General features: G+C 49.0%; 1 protein-coding gene across 1 annotated transcript in view; it reads left to right on the top strand.

Annotated features, from left to right (window-relative positions):
- Positions 1-2,089: 2,089 nt before the first annotated feature.
- Positions 2,090-17,714, top strand: part of KLHL32 (kelch like family member 32) — a 2,034,348-nt gene continuing 2,018,723 nt past the window's right edge. Inside the window, exon 1 of the mRNA XM_069606414.1 lies at positions 2,090-2,410. The gene's annotated coding sequence lies outside the window, so the exon portion shown is untranslated. The remainder of the gene's footprint in view (positions 2,411-17,714) is intronic.

Raw genomic sequence — 17,714 nt, 5'->3', positions numbered from 1 at the left:
GCTGTTTACACACCATAGTCTGACTTTAGCCAGTGAAGCACAGCCTTCAGTTGCACTCCACTGGGCTTTCGCTCACTTCATTATGGGGAAACTGACATGCCCTTAAAGACAGTCAGTACCGGGAGAATTTGCTTCCCCTAGTTCTTTCTAATGTTCTGCAACATGTTACAAGTGCACAATGTACCTTACAGTACAGTACGCTTGGGTCTTCCTTTCATTTCCAAAGGCTCTAGACTCCCTCAAAGGATTTTTTAGGAGATGTGCAGATTTGCCTTGGACAGAGCTGGTGGCAGCTTATCTTTTTACATATTTGTAACCTTTTCTTGCCATGCAAACTGCGTTTACCGTGGTTGGCACAGGAAGGTGGCCTGGCTCCAAAATAGCCATGCCACGAGGTTCTTTGTACTGTCCTTTGGCCATCTTGCCCCTGTGTCTTCCTCAGGTCAGTCCTTTTTTGGGCATGGATTCTCACGTGAAATGCCAAGCTTTCGAAGGCTTCTGCATGCCTTGTGTGTGTGCCTCCAGGATGTGGGCTGGACTGTCTAGTTCCAATACACATTCTGGGTGCCAGAGAGTCTGGTGTGCTGGGAATGACTGGGACCACCATGGTATGTGATTGGTCCACGTCTGGTGTGCCTGTATGTGAGCAGATCCCCCATTGGGTCCTCTTCGTTTTGTCACAAAGGAGATTCTGGATAAGAGAAGGTCCCATACACCCACAACAGGTCGATCTCTTGAGTTCTCACTGAACCTAGGATAGGGTCCAAGCATCCTGAAATTAAGAAGCCAAGTCGAGGAACCGCTGGTGACCCGCTGGAAGGTTTGCACCCTGTGCCTGCTGTTGTCCCGCTGGACCTCTCTGCATCTGATCGTACCAGAAGGTCTGCAAAGGTGCTTCTTGCAAATGATAACTTTTTTTGAAGCAAGATCTATTTCCGGCTCTTTCAATAGGACCGAAGTGGAAACTTGGAAACTTGCTAGGTTGGGTGGAGCTAACATTTGTCTTGGGCAACAATTAAAAAGTGTCACAGAGTCTAAAATAGAAATTCATTGCTTTTATGGCAGACTGTTTGAGTGGTACCCAAACAGGAACCTTTTGGTAAATATATTGTAAATTGTACACTTTCAAGAATATATGTGTTCATAAGACTGGTCAAAACTACTACATGCACAATGAAGTAATTCATCAAACTTTTTTTAAACTTTATTGTGCGTCTGGTTATATATTTTAAACCTTAAGCACTACATAAAACCATCTTTAAAAAGAATCTATGTTCACAGATAATAAATACAATAAAATCATTCCATGTTCACTCCTCAGTACTTTTTAACACTTCCCTGCAAACATGAAGGGCTGCCGCTGTAATGACCATGGGTTTGCCTCCAATTAGCGTTTCCCAAAATGGATCTAACTCTAGTTCAGAACTCCTTACAAAGGTACTGTAACTTCTCAAGTATTTACACTTTAATAAGGGACATGCAGTTAGCAGATGCCGACTTGTTTCAACTTCTTTGCTGCTAAGTCGACATACTCGATCTGTGAGAGGAAGGTCTCGCCACGAACCAAGATACTCCAGAGTTGGCAAGATGCTTAGGCTGAGGTCTAAGGTAAAAGTCTTCGGGTTCGGGGCACAAGTTTTTTTTTAAAATAGGTGCATGGCATATTTGCCTCAAACTAGCCCACTCCGGCCAAAAAACGGGCCCCTTTCGCCCAAAAAACGATCCCCCACACAAGCATGTGGGCCGGGCCCCTCACTTCGGGCTTTGCCTATTGCCATATGTGCCATTGCAACCCATGAAACTCGCCCTCTTGATTTCACATTTCTATAGGATGTCTCTACACTTTGCCAAGGTGCAAAAGAGGGGCGCATTCAACCCACCCGAGGGCCATGAACCATGTCAACAACGGCATACATTTGAAGAGTCCGACTGTACATTTCGCCTGCACGCAATGGAAGAAGTACACAACAAAAAATGAGAATTGTCCGTTCTGTGTGGCACTGGCGGGGGCTGAGCGTGCGTCAGCCTCGGGTGCGCTCTCTCCGCGCCAGGCGTGAAAAGGGGCGGTCGGTGGAGGTGACGGACGGGTGACACGGCCTGACAGGTAGGCCCTCCCCTGGGACGCGGCAGCGCTTGTGCCCTGACGGGCCACAGCTCTCTCCGCTGAGGGAGGAGCAGTGGGAGGAGTGGCAGTTCCTCCTCCCAGGCAATGCTAGCCACAAGCGCGAGCACACGCGCGGCACCGACTGCTGGCGCCCCCGAGGAGTGGAGGTCTGCGGCCCGGCAGACACCTGCCACCCGGCATCCCAGCATCATTGCCAACACACAGGTCCGCCCTCCCGCGAGCGTCGGAGCTCGCTGCCCGAGCGCACCAACACCCCCACATTGCCGCTGCTGATCAGCCTGTGAGGTGAGTGCGATTGGGGCCGCGGGTCCTGCCATCTGTGGCGTTGCTGCTCCGGCCGCTGCAGTGACTTGAGGGGAGAAGCGCCGCATTGACATTCAGCGGCGTTGCAGACTGTGCTGCTCCGACTACGCGCAGCGTTCAACGGGCACGCACGCTGAGCCCTGGCAGAGATTAGAACGCTGCCTGTAGTGCTACAGTGCAGGGGGTATTGGCAGTAAGCAGTGATAGTGAACAGTGGTGCTAGAGTACGCAGTTATGAGAGAAATACTCCTGCAGCGAAAGAGTCTTGTGTTGGTAGTGGGGCAAAAGGTGATATAGTGGCGATACATTAACAATGATGTAATAATGGACAGCAGAGAGCAACGGGGCTCTAGCGACAACGGTAGGCAGTGCCAGTGAGCAGAGCTACTGCAATGGGAGCAATGTTGCTGTGGTGACAGTGAACAGTGATGCTGCAATGCTAGTGACAATGGTGATGCAGTGGCCTTGAACATTAGTACTACAGTACTAGTAAACAGTGTTGGCACATTTAATAGTGGTGCTGTAGTGCTAGCGGCAGTATGCTGTGGTAGTTGTACTGCAGTGGCCCTGAGTAGTAGTGGTGGTTCAAAACACAATGAACACTTTTGCTGCGCTGACGATAAGCAGGCATGCGCGAGTACCATGGAAGAGTGACATCGCAGTGGCGAAGATTGCTTTATGATGTGACGATATGCAGGGTTGCTGTAGTCACAGTATGTAGTGGTTCTGCTGTTGCAGTGGTGCAGGATTGACGGGTGCGTGTGAGAAATGGTGCACTGTGGGATGGACTACTGTGACTGCGAACACCAGTGCTGAAATAAAAGTGGGCATGGCCCGCGGCACCAGTTAGCTACAGTGCAGTAGACACGTGTCTGGCTACTGACTGACAAACTTGGCGTTTGTTATGGACAGGTTGCATCTCACAGCTATATTTTTAGGTCTAAACATGTTGTGTGCAAATAATAAGCAGCTGGAACTCATTAATTGAGACTTGCAAGCACATGGCTTAAGTGCCATGGAGAAATAACTTATGAACCTCACTTGAGTCTCCGAAAATGTTTCCGCTAGTGTAACATGTGACTTTTGTGCCAGTTTACACAGCTATGGTGTATTCTAAAGGTTCTAGCAATTGAGTTGTATGCAGTGGCATAACACAAGATGTGGGGGCCCTCGTGCGAGCCATGCTGAGGGGGCCCCCGCCAACTCGGCAACAAATCAAGGGTCGCGCCACACTCTGGGCCAGCCTAGATTATCACACTTGCGCAATACGCACAAACGTGCTGCTGAACGGATATGCTGCACACTGCACGAGGAGAAAGATATACATATGTGTTTTAATATAACATACAGCACACTGTCTGAGAAATTGGCTAAAAAGCCAGAGTGTTTCCAATTGTTTTGTAGGGTAACACCAATCCAATAGATGCAAGTCACCAACAGAGCACAGGAACATTAAAGCTTTGCTATTAAAAATGCCATGCCACAATGAAAACATGTCCAACTGGCTGCACAAGGTAGACCAGTGTCGACATGTAATAACAATATAGTAAAGCTTGTCAGGCCACATGTAGACATATCTAGACTGGTTGCACCAAAATGGCAGTCGAAGCAGTAACACTCATCAAGAATAGTACACACATTCAAGCCTGTGTCTCTGTGGCCTCTAACAACACGGCCAAACTCTTTAAAATCTGAAAAGAACTGGTCAATCCTGTTGAGGTCTTTACATCTCCTGTTCCCTCACAGGCCCTCTGTATGGCTCCGTCATCTCACTTCTACGCTAAAACTCAGGACATCCTGTCCCTCATCTCCTCTTCCTCTCCCTCTTCCTCTCTCGGCCCTCCTTTGGCCATCTCTACCTCTCTTCCTCCTTTCTCCTCTTTCTCTCTGACAACACCTGACAAGGTTTCTAGACAAGTCCGATCTATGAAAGTGTCATCCAAACAGGTGCTCTCCTGCTCCACCAGAACCATCAAGAACCATACTGACACCCTCGCTCCAGGCTTCACCGATTTCTGTAATCACTCTTTCCCCTCTCCCGTTAAGCACTTCCTTATGCACCCACTCCTCAAGAAGCTTTCCGCCGATCCTGCCTGCTCGGCAAACTATCGCCCAATCTCCATCACCCCTTTCCTGGGCAAACTGTTGAAAAAGCTGGCCCTCTCCCAGCTTACTCTCCACACGGAATCTGTTGGTTGTCCCCATGACCATCAGTCTGGCTTTAGTGCCAGAGACACGGAAACTGCTGTCCTGAACACCTGTGAAGTTCTGCTCTCTAACCTTTATTCCAGCATTCCTTCTGTCCTCATCCTCCTTGATCTTTCCTGTGCTTTCGACACGGTCAACCATGCCATCCTGATCAATCCTGATGAATCGACTCCATGAGAACCTGGGCATCACGGATCAGGCCCTTGAGTGGCTGACCTCCTTCCTCTTGGACTGCCCCTCCCAGGTCCAACTTGGTCCCTTTCTCCCCGCTCCATCCTCTCACTCTGGTTTTTCAACCTCTATGTGGCCCCTTTGACCCACCTGATCTCTACATTCACCTCTAACTTTCAGTGTTATGCGGATGACACTCCGCTTTCCTTCAGGCTCCCCTCAGACTCCTCTCATCTCTCGCTCATTCCCGACTGTCTATCCGCGATTCAGGATTGGTGTGCCTCCAACTATCTCTGCCTTAATGTCATTAAGATGGAGATCCTTCTCATTTGGACTCCTGCCTCTGCTTTCCCTCTCTCACTCTGGCCGCCCGCCTTGGGCCCTCTTCCTTCGCCTTCCTGTGAGGCAAACAACATTAGTGTCATCTTTGACTCCACTCTCTTTCTCTCCTCACATCTCAGACGTTGCCAATAAGTCCCACTACCAGCTGCTCCTCCTCAAAGGGACTCTTCCCTTTCTCACTTTCCCCCAGAAGCTCACTGTCTGCAGAGCCCTGGTTCTCTCTAGGCTGGACTACTGCAACAGCCTCTTTCTCAATCTGCCTTCCTCTACTATCCAGCCCTTGCAACTAATCCAGAAAAGGACCACAAGACGTATCCTTGGCCTCAAGCACAGGGATCGTATCTCTCCAGCCCTGAAATCTCTCCACTGGCTCCAAGTTGCTGCAAGTATCAAGTTCAAGACTCTTTGCATTGTCCACAAGGCTTTCTGGGCCCGGGGCCCGCACTACATCCAACGCTCTCTTGCAAAATATCTTCCTTCTCAAGCCCTTCGCTCAGCTACCTACAACTCTCTAAGGGTTAGATGCTTCTCCAGGAAGAGAGTGGGGAGTAGATCTCTCTCCTCTACAGGTGCCTCCCTCTGTAATAACCTCCCTGCCCCTCTCAAGCTTTAGCAGACCACCTGAAGTTCTGGAAGCAGCTCAAAACTTTCCTCTTCTCCTTTGCTTTCTCTCTCCCTCCCCTGCTGGCCTACCTGACCTACCTGTCTGCTGTACCGACTGGTTGCTTGGCTACCCTCAGAGTCCATCTGAGTCGAGACTCTTTCTTGATCAGTCACCCTTGCACTGCCTCTGGTCCTACCATGCACTTAGGGGCTGTAACTGTAACCCTACAGTCCCTTGTTCTCCTTGCACTACCCAGAGCTGTGCTGCCCTGACAGCATTACTCAGAGCATTGCTGCCCTGTTATTCCCCCTCCCTTCTCCCTTGCACTTCCCCCGTCCCTTTCCCCTTGCGCTTCTCGTTATTGCACTTGCACGATCTGAATGACACAAGGCCTAGTAAGATCGTTTGTCTTGTCCTCCCTCTATCTTCCATCCCTTGTCTGGTTGCGCCTAGAAACACTTGTGTGCAGGTGTGTTATAAATGACTTATATCATATCATTTGATCACAGATGCCCAGAAAAATATACAATGCTGCAGTAAGAAACGGCTGACTGGCAGCACCCAAATGGCAGTCTAGCCAGGTAATTCACTTAGCAGGACTGCTTTATCATAAATGCCCCATTAAAAAAAGTCATACCAAACTGAGGAATGACTAGACTGGCTGCACCAAAATGCCTCTCTAGCCACTAATACCACATATCATGCCTGCTTAGCCTGGACATGGACAGCCATTATAATTTGTCATATAATCCTGCCCCCCCCACACATCCCCTCTCCCTCCCACTCCCACCTCCAAAATCAGCTCCTTGGCCCAGAATTACCTCCACGTCCCTCTTCCTTGCCCCAGAGCTTACAGTTGAGGCTCCTTGCCTTAAGTACTGGGATGAGGAAGAGTGGGACTAGGAGTAATGAAGATTACAGGTAGCTAAATCAAGCATTACTTCCATGTACCTCTACCTCATCCCAGTACTTGTGTATGAGGCAGAGTGCCTTATACACAAGTACTGTCTCATACACACTGGGACGAGGAAGAATAGGGCTGGGAGTAATGAAGATTACCAATAAGTAATCCAGGCATTAAACACAAGTATTGGTGCAACACCATTGAGTTGACTGGGATTCAGCACTCCCCCCCCGCCCCCTGAATTGTTGGGCTATGTTGACCAGACCCCAGACCTGGCTGACCTTCAGAGCAGTTGCCAGACAGAAAAGGACCCAGATGTTAACACCAATTACTAACATAAAGCAATTCACTGTTAGTACCTGCATTCAAATGCCAAATTTTTTAGGCAATTGAAATCGTGATGTGGGTTTAATACTTGCATGCCAGGGGAGTGATTGGAAGGGTAGAGAGGGAACAGGAGACCACTCATTCTCACAGCAGTCCATAAGTGGGTGCTTTAAACCTTAAAGGAGAGAGTTAACTGCTTGTAACGTTGAAGCTGCACTAGAATAGTGTCATATAAATGCATAAAGAAATTAATGACCCAAACAAATAAGTTTGCCCCTCCCCCACCGCCCATAAAGTTGGAACCCCTCCCAACATTTGAAGGGTTAGCCCCCGAAATGTAGTTTTTGTTGCACCCCTGAATGCAAGCACGCACACCATTCACCATATACACACACCCCCAGCCATACATACATTTAAGTGTGCACCCTTTCACCATACAGGCACACCCAGGCAGCCACCCATAAAATTACGTGTGAGCCCTTTCAACGTACACTCACACACGCACAAATCATGGGGTTGAGGGGAGCCCTAACACTTAAAAAAGAAATTGGGCCTCATTACAACTATGCCAGACTCTAAACAACGGTGCTGGTAAGCTCACCGGCACTGTTGTTTCCGGGCCGGCATATTACAGCTCTGCGGGTGGTTGCCGTCCTGCCCAGCAGGTCCGACCTGCCGGGCAGAACGGCACCCACCCGCATAGTGTTCACGGAAGCACCGGCACCGTTATCAACGGTGCCGGTGCTTCTATGGTCCCCATTCCCATAGAGTACGATAGGACTTTATGGAAATGGGGACTTACCATTTGCCGGTGCCTGACTTCCCAGACCGCCGTGTTTGTAATCCCCCGGTGTTACCGGGAAGTCGGGCGCCGGTAAATCATTACGGGTCTGGCGGCAACCTGCTGGTAGCAATGGCACGGTTGCCGCCAAACCCGTAATGAGGCCCATCGTTTCTTTTTGAAGACACTTTGACTTCATAAAGAAATTATTTCTGTTACAGAAATTATTTCTTTATAAATGCAGAGGGAATTCAAAAAGAAAAAAAATATATATATATATTTTTTTTCTACGAGTGGGGGCCCCTCTTAGGACATGTGCTGGCGCCCCCACTCCCGCACCGCAGGGGCTGCGGGGGCCCCTGTTACGGCAGTGGTTGTATGGCCATTGCTGGGGGCACCCCCGCAGCTAAAACTCAGGAGAGAGCAATCCGAGGGGCAAGGGGACAGTGGGACAGAACACATGCATCCTCAAGCAGCATGCATAACAGTAGGCTGACAAGCACTGTGCTTCCCAACCACCGCTTAGCATAGGACATATGCAGGCAGGGCTGTTAAGGCACTAGCAAGTGCCTCGCCCGCAGCACAGGAAAGAGCAGAACAAAGGGACACACCAAAGTGCTAACGATTGTCGGTGCCAGCCGGGGGGTTGTAGGGGGATAACGAAAGCCTCCCACAAACAAATGCATGGCCTAGGGCCAAACAAGGTGGATGAAGGCAGGCGCCAGTGAGGGAGAGAGCAGTTCCTTGAGTACTCTGGACGAAGCACCACAGTTATTCTGCGTACACAGAAGACTTTCTTTTCGTTTCCAGCATTGTCCTGCTCAGGGATCCGTGACTGTGAGCTTTACCCTGCTCCGGTGAGTTGTGTCCCCCCGGGCTTTGAAACTCCGAACCGAGCTGCATAGCTGCCCGCTTTTTGTGGCCTTACGAGCTTTTGATTCGTGGACCCCAAGACCGGGAGCTTTATCCAGTTAGGTGAGGTTGGTTTGAACCGTGTTTGGAGCGGCGAAATTTTGCTGCGTGTGAGCCGGCGGACACCAAGAAAGCTGCAATGCTTGGTTAATACAGAGCGTGAGACTTGAGCGAAGGAAGCAGACATCCATAGCGGGGAGATCCCCATTGGACACCCCCACCTCCTTTGGTCAGTACAATAACACACTGAAATGAATACACAGACAACTTTTTTAAAGTTCTTTGGAAAACGCAAGGTCACAGTTTATTAGGAGCAAGACAACTTGGGACGGTCCCAGCCACATCACAAAAACAGTCAGATACGGGTGAACCAGGTCACCTCTTTAGCCACTGGCCAAACAGTCAGATACGGGTGAACCATGTCACATCTTTAGCCACTGGCCAAACTGACAAAACTGCTGGTTAATACCCAGCTACACTGGTACAACCAGCGGGACACTCAGGGGCACTGACCAGGAAGATTGTTGGCCCAGAGCCCTAAGGAAGGGAGTCAGTGCCCGTCGAGGGATCGGCTCGAGCCCGGCCAATCCCGAGCCGCTGCAGCTGCAGCGTGAAGTTCCTCATTGGCTAGGACCGCCCCGATACTCCGCCTGTAACAAGAGAAGAGAAATTAGGAACAGATCATACAACACACTAAACTTATTTTATCAATACTTCTACTATGTGCACCTTAGTACTTATATTCATGATGCGAAAGCCTCACCTTGATCCTACTCTTACTACCGGTCTGCACGTATTAACTCCAACTCAGAATCTTACCGACCTTCAACTTGTTCGCCCCATTACTTTACTTATCAGGCGTGTGTGGGTGGGGATTCACAAAAGGCGGGAGCTGCTGGGCAATGAGACTGATGGCCCGCAGCTCCCGCCCTTATAAATGTCCCCAGGGAGACCAGACCGGAAGCCAGGTCCCCGGGGACGCCTCTTCCGCCTCGCTGAGGGGGGGGAGGGGAAGAGGAGAGGCATGACCAGCAACCGGAAGGGGGTGGCCAGAGGGGACAGCCCGCTATGTAGGCCGTCCCTCTAGCGCCCCCTGCGGGGGCCGGTCAGCCTCTTAGCGGGGAGATCCCCATTGGACACCCCCACCTCCTTTGGTCAGTACAATAACACACTGAAATGAATACACAGACAACTTTTTTAAAGTTCTTTGGAAAACTCAAGGTCACAGTTTATTAGGAGCAAGACAACTTGGGACGGTCCCAGCCACATCACAAAAACAGTCAGATACGGGTGAACCAGGTCACCTCTTTAGCCACTGGCCAAATAGTCAGATACGGGTGAACCATGTCACCTCTTTAGCGACTGGCCAAACAGTCAGATACGGGTGAACCATGTCACCTCTTTAGTCACTGGCCAAACTGACAAAACTGCTGGTTAATACCCAGCTACACTGGTACAACCAGCGGGACACTCGGGGGCACTGACCAGGAAGATTGTTGGCCCAGAGCCCTAAGGAAGGGAGTCAGTGCCCGTCGAGGGATCGGCTCGAGCCCGGCCAATCCCGAGCCGCTGCAGCGTGACGTTCCTCATTGGCTAGGACCGCCCCGATACTCCGCCACGCTTTGATGGTGGCTCCCGCTGCCATCAATGCCCCCAAACCTTCAGACCTTACTTCCCTTTAAAAACTTTCACTTAGCATCCACATTGTTACCATACTCACCATTGGTTTATTTGCAACCAGCCCTCCTTAGCTCACCAAGTGTAGCCGTCAGGAAAACATTGTTGCTTTTGTCAGATAGGTTGAGGCGCTTCCTGGATTTTTCCATGCCGGCCACAGAAATGGCGTCGCTCCAAAAACCTGCCCTTGCACCATTTCTGACCAGAATATTTCAGTGCCTGGTAACTTGTGCGCCACTATGCGCAAAGTCACCTGTATTTGGGCGAGCAAGCGTCCGCGACCTAACTTGGCCAGATCGTTGCCCCTCAAATGAATCAATAACCGCCTTGGTGCCCGTCTCCACTGGAGTCGCCAGTGAATGGCAGGCAGCAAGGAATGCCACCTCATTCCGGAGTGCACAGACACACACACTCGGTACCCTTGAATCCCAGTTTGTGGCCGATCATCCATTGCCTAGCCCTTTTTTCCGCACGTGTCACAAATGAGTGGCCGATCAACCACGCTGCATCATCTGTGGGGAAAAACATACCTCACCATAAGTTTTTTGCTCCCCCAGGATCCAACCGCCCAACTACCCAGCCCCGGCCCTTGAGTGCTCTCGGTATCTAGTATTCTTATGAGAATGCACTGTGCTGGGGGCGGACATACAGTCGATAACTGCCCGACTCCCACCTCCCCACTTTCATGATCGCCCGGGGAGACATGCCCTGCTGAAAGGCTGTGGTAGCTGCCTTATCCTAAAACTATGCGTGGACCATCCTTCACCCTGGATGCCTGAAGCCCTCAAAGCCATAGTCAGCACTTTGCGGAATTGAAATACAGAAACGGGGGAAGTGTCGGCTTGAGTTAGCAGGGGGCCAGCACTCGTAGCTCTCAACTGTATAAAGATCTTAAAAAGGTGTACCGGGCAACCTTCCGCAAGGGGGGGGGCCCCATGTAAGCTATGTTATAACCTTTTCCTTGTTGGTCCGCTTTGTTTTTCCTTAACAATATACTGACCCCTTCACCTGAGTTTTGTGGAACAGAGATACATCCCCCAAAGCAATGGCCCACCCAGATATGTCCTTCTTGGATGCAGAAACTAGCTCACTAATCCTAAATGCCCCAAAAAAAGGCCCATGCGAATGCCAACTTGAATAGCGCCATTTCGTATTCACTGAAGCATATGCTAGGTAACGTGGCCAACAATTTTACCAATAACCCAAAGTCAATTGGTTTTCGCACATCATTAGCCCTTGGCTCCGAACGGGCCCAGCCTTTCAAATGCAGAGCGCACCAAAAAACCCTTTTTTGCGATCATCATTTTTCTTTTCCTCCAATTTTGGAGTGGGAGGCAACCGCAGCCAAATGCGATGCTGCCCAATTCTTTGACATGCCTTATGTGTGTGCCCAAACCACAAAAAGTGCGTACCTGTTCCTCAGAAGTCTGTTTTCCGCACTGCAGATAAGAGATCACGCTCTTGAACTTAGCATAACCTTGCTGGTATCTACATCTTATTCCAGGCGTGAGTGAGCGCTCACTCTATTCGGCGAGCGCCCTGTCCAACCACCAGCTGCCACCACTCCTTTTTGAACCGCGCTCCCTCCAGTTGCCCTCCGGGTGGGCCTTCCGGAACTTGGACCACAGAAAGCGAGAGAGCATCAGCAGTAATATTTGCAGTGCCCGGCACATGTCGAGCTCTAAATTCAATGTTGTGATACAGACATAATTCCACTAATTTTCTGAGCGAGCTCAAAAATTACTGGGCAGGATGCAGACTAGGTTAATGGCTTGTACTACCGCATTATTGTCAGTCCACAAACGTACCCTCTTGTTGGCCAGAACCGTAGGCCATAACAACAATGCGACAACAATGGGGAACATCTCTAAGACCCTTATGTTTTTTGTTCTGCCCTTCTTTTACCCACGGTGTGTGGTGCACATTTATCCACCTCGGAAGGATGAAAGGCTGAGTTTGGCCTTGCTGGGGTTCGAACCTGGTATGCAGAGCGCTCTACTCACTGTGCCACTTGGCACTTACCACTTGGGCCATTGCTGGCTGTTGATAAATAATGCCCATCCTCCTCTGTGTGCTCGGGTGACCCTGGAAGTATTCTCCATGCAAACCAGGCAAAGGCTAAGAGCATGGCACCAGCCTTCCCCCTTGCTGCACTATATCTTGGTAGCCCCGGAGCAGTTCTAAGACAAAAACCTGCCCAGCCCCAAGTAACACGCTTCCTCCCACTAAAAATACACTAATTCGGCTCCTATGTGGCAACAGCAAGCTACTGCCTGTGTGGAGGCATGACACACCTGAGGTATCAATTGCGAAAGGCAACGTTACCATACCCTGGAACTATATATATGCCCTCAGAATTCCCTTTACATTGGTCCAAACAAACGCTGGGCCCCTCAAGCCGCTCAAATGAGGGTGAAGGGAACCCCTGGGATGCCAGCAAGTGAAATGCTGGACCTGACTGCACCGCCTTGTGGCCCCTCCTAATAGTTGGCTTCAATCACCACTGGCTGAGTTTGGGTCCCCCCACTTTAAGTTGCCAACTTATTGTACTACCCTTTAGGGCCACACTGACTAATGCGGCCTTACAAGGAAGACAGGGAAACACCAGGGCAAAATTACTCACGAACTGGGAGGGAAAGATTGCATAAACATTGTCTGCATCAAGCCACACATCACAAAACATGTGGTGCCCCATTGCGAAACAGTACAAGGAAGTGACAAGGAAGTGACATGGAATTCCGGAAGAATGATACCTACAAGGCTTGTCATTATGCGGCAGCCGTTTGCCCCACATGGCGCCCTCGTCTCCGAAGGCCATCCGTGCCAGGTCACAGTTTAACTGACAATACAATTGGCGCGGTGGCCAGCGAATACCAAATGCAGCAACTTGAAATACCCACTGCACGTAATAGCAGCCTCTCCCTGTGGTCGCAAACAAGACAGACATAGCGTCCTGCTTAGCAAAATGGATAACTCTTTCACTGAAGTAACATCATAATATGCGCCCATGGACTGATGTTGCATTACCAGCAAAATTAGGCAGACAACACGGTAACTCTGAAGATGTCTTCCCACCTGACAAATTGCATTCCTTACACTAAGGCGGGATCTAATTCTCAATGCGGCACCACGAAAAAACCACCTTTCAGCCACTTCCAATGAACATTGCCCTAAAGTCAAACTTTTCCCAAAGTCAATAGTTTCTTGCAAGGAGAAAGGTAAACTCGCAAGACTTGTGATTCCGAAACTTGCAACCACAGTTTAGACTGACGCGGCCCCATCAAATGTGTAAGCCTTCCCTGCAAGTAGCAGTACCATTGGCGCGGCGGCCAAGAAACGCTACTTGCGCCTCATGGACAACCATCACAGCTCATCAGTTGACTGGGCCGAAAGCACTGCGACCCACCTTATATTTTAATGCCTTAACGCATATCGCAACCGTAGCCAACAAAGAAAACAGAACGCTGTAGCCTCGACCATGATAAATCGGCTACCACAACCCGCATTGTACACCGTTCTCACATTAAGCAAAAGCACGCGGCAACACATGATAGTCAAACCACAGGAGGTTTCGCCCAGCTAATGCAACCCAAATATCATGGTAAATACACCGAGGGCATGTGTAGAAAAACATTCACCACGCGTGAACCGATCAAACTGTAAATAAGTAACAACATCGCCGAAACATACATTCAGTATAATGGCGTGGCGGCCATGTCCACGTTTTCCCTGCATTTCAGAAACCTAAATTCATTACCATGGCGCGTAAATAATCCTACAATTAAAATCCCCTCAAGGAGTTGCCACGACCCTCAAAAACAGCGCTCAATTGTAAATATGCCAGGGCGCATGACAAAAACATAATTGGCAGTTTTCGTTCATGCACAAGCCTTTACTCCTTAAGCCACCGGGGGTTGTGCCCCGCTAATGCAATCCAAATATCGTGGTAAATACACAGAGGCACGTGTGGAAAAACATCCACCATGCGCGGCGGGCCACTATAAACCGAGAAACTAAAAATAAGTAACATCACAGGAACATAAATTCATTACCATGGCGCGGCGGCCATGCTCCCTTTGGTCCGCCTTTATACATTTAAACAATCATACACCAGGTAATGCAATCCAAATATCGTGGTAAATACACCGAAGGCACGTGAAGAAAAACATCCACCACGTGCGGTGGGCCACTATAACCGAGAAACTATGAATCAATGATAAAGAACATGCCCATTACGTTCCGGACATTGCATTAGCACTCGGGTCTCCAGCAATCCAAGGCCCAGCCCTCGCTACTACAGCCACTGCTGGCCATGCAGACCTGGGGGTGGTGGTGTATATGTAGAGGCGTGTGAGATCGGGCGCTTGCTAAACCCCAGCCATAATTCAAAACATTGGCTGCTGTGAAATCCGAACCCACGCCCCCCCCTCACCAGTGCACAATTATCGATTTCGGGGATGAAAGGCCTAATTCAACCCTACCGGGATTCGAACCTGCGTTAGCAGGCTCTGTATAAATGCTCGTGCCAGCGCTCAACTAGCTGTGCCACTTGATCCCTTACACGGCCGTACGCCACTTTAAGCGTAATAGCAGCGACAAAACAAACGCATGGCGCGGCGGCAGTGTTCGCGCTCGGGAGAACAAAGTAACAAACGCAACGTTACCATACCCTGGAACTATATATATGCCCTCAGAATTCCCTTTACATTGGTCCAAACAAACGCTGGGCCCCTCAAGCCGCTCAAATGAGGGTGAAGGGAACCCCTGGGATGCCAGCAAGTGAAATGCTGGACCTGACTGCACCGCCTTGTGGCACCTCCTAATAGTCGTCTTCAATCACCACTGGCTGAGTTTGGGTCCCCCCACTTTAAGTTGCCAACTTATTGTAACGTTGCCTTTCGCAATTGATACCTCAGGTGTGTTGTATTTTGATTCGACTCTAAACAATGCCTTTCAAACAAAGTTATTGTGCTGTTTTTCATTTAGATTTGCTACAGTATTTTTTTAAATACTGTAGTAAAATGTCAATATTTTAGGTGAGACAGAATAGCATGCAGCTGTGAGAAATGACTCCCCCCCCCCCCTACTGGGTACATTTGTTTGTGTGAATTGTTCACACCCTTGTGAACACACTGTGCCCAAGTGGAAGTGGGATAGGTTGGCCTCAACTTGTTATCCTCATTAAGTTTTGGCGCAACAGCAAAAGTAAGCAGCAGTGTTACAGTGGCAGACGATAATGGTGCCACAGCGGCAGCCACCAGTGACAATAACCATTGGTGTTGCAGGACTAGTGAGCAGTAAAGTTGCGGTGCCAGTGGTCTGTGGTGATTCAGTGGTGAGATATTGGTGCCAACGAGGAGTGTTCTACTGGCATAAATTAGTGGTGTTGCTGTGACAAAAATGAGCGATACTACAATTATAGCCAGCAGTAGTGCTGCAGTGATAGAAAGAAATGTAGAAATGACATTGAACAGTGGTAGTGCACATTGGAGCTGAATTGGCAGTGAACAGTTGTGCAGCTTTTAGAATAAGCACTGGTGTTACCGTAATACGCCGTAGTGACAATGGTGCGATGAGCAGAAGTTCAGTGTTGGAATTCAGGCTAGTTATACTGAGCAGTGTCGCATTGTAATTGTCTTTTTATAACGCGCTTAACACCGCAGAGGTGCGGGCCCGGGATTCGAACCTGTGTTGCTCTGCGTCGTTCTAATAAGAGTGCATTGCCACTGAGCTATACTACCCGTATCATGGGCATTGATGCTCCTGTGGGAGTGAAGAATTGTGCTGCAGTGATCGTAAGCTGTCAGGTTACAATACAATATGTGTTGTATATGTAGGGATTTATAATGTGTAGATCTTGCAAGCAACAGAGGACAGTACAAGCAGGACAGGTAGAGGTCACATACGTCAGGGGTGAGTGATGGGGTGTTGAGGGTTGGGTGAGGTTTTCCCTTATTTTTTTTATTTTTTTTAATGAGTGCTTTCATTTCTTTACTGAATTGTAGGGTGGGTGAGATTGCTTGATTGAGGTTGGACACTAGAGGTGGGTGCAGCAGAAGAGCCATATTCCTGTTATTTTGTTTCCTGCAATTTTTGGTTTTGCATTTTGTGGCACCTTTGCTTGGGGTAATGTGTAGATTGTGAGGCGGTGGTCCAAATACTTTGAGTTAATGATGTGCTGTGCATTTGTGTGGTGGAAGAATTTCAGGGGGCAGAGTGACTACTGGGATGCCTGCCAAGAGGGCATTGCCACCATCTCACTAGGAGACAACCTGGCTTAGTTGGTTGTTTTAAAGTCAGTGGGTAGGACGTATTTGATGTTTGAGAAGAAGTCAGAGTTGGTACTGTGCAGTTAGTCTTCTTTTGTGTGATACAAGTTTGGAAAGTGAGGTTGCCATTGATGGTGAAGCTCAGAGACTTTGAGTGTGATGGCGGGTTGTAAGAGGGTCTATCTAAATGCATTTATGCCAGCCCTGTGTGGTCTCGTGCCTGCCTAGTGGGGTGACCTAGGATAATTAATTTTGTTTGAGGGTTCAGTGTGAGGTAGTTGCTTGAATGATGGAATGGCATGGTTTGAGAAGGTGGATGTTGTTGACAGAGGCCATGTTCAGGTATAATTGATGGATTAGAATATGATCCTTGCGTTACTCAGCACTGGATGGGGTAGTGATGGTATTCATTTCTACCAATCTGGACAAGCGGTTGCCTTTTTGGTAGTTGAACCATTGTATTACAGTCAATAAAACCCATGCACATGGTAATAACTTTGAGATGTGATTAAATGGGTCAATAATTTTGAATCTCCTTCAGAATAAGGCCAACAAGAAAAACTCCCCTTCCATCTTTCAGAGTTTTGTTGACTTTAACTCCGCCTTTTGATTTCGTGAACAGGGGTCGACTATGGGATAAGCTTTTGAACTGGGATTTTTCTATTGGCCTACTAAGCATGCCTGGGTACCTGCACTCGAACACTAGCATTAGTGAGATTGGGCCTTAAAAGTAATTTATCGCCAAATATCTATTCTCTCAGAGGCCTTAGACAGGGGGAATATTAGTCCCATGTCTATTCAACATCCATGTGTCGGATATAGGTGATCATCTGGGGGTCTGTTCTTTAGCATCCCTGCTCCTAGGCAATCAGCATTTGAATTGTGTAGCGTATGCTGATGACGTTTTACTAATGGAGCATATCCAAATTGGCCTACAAAGTCTACTTGAGGGTTTGAACGTCTATGCTTTGTTCTATGATCTAAAAATAAATCCAATCAAAACTAAGGTCATGAGGTTGTCATACATGAGGAAAAAACGTTGGCTTCTGTTGGACCCTGTATAAAATCCCCCTTGAAGTTACAGATCACTT

The sequence above is a fragment of the Ambystoma mexicanum genome, chromosome 4p (assembly GCF_040938575.1).
Source record: "Ambystoma mexicanum isolate Mex_15411 chromosome 4p, UKY_AmexF1_1, whole genome shotgun sequence".
Classification (NCBI taxonomy): Eukaryota; Metazoa; Chordata; class Amphibia; order Caudata; family Ambystomatidae; genus Ambystoma; species Ambystoma mexicanum.
The sequence above is the reverse complement of the archived record's forward strand: the minus strand, read 5'-3'. Positions and strand labels throughout refer to the sequence as shown.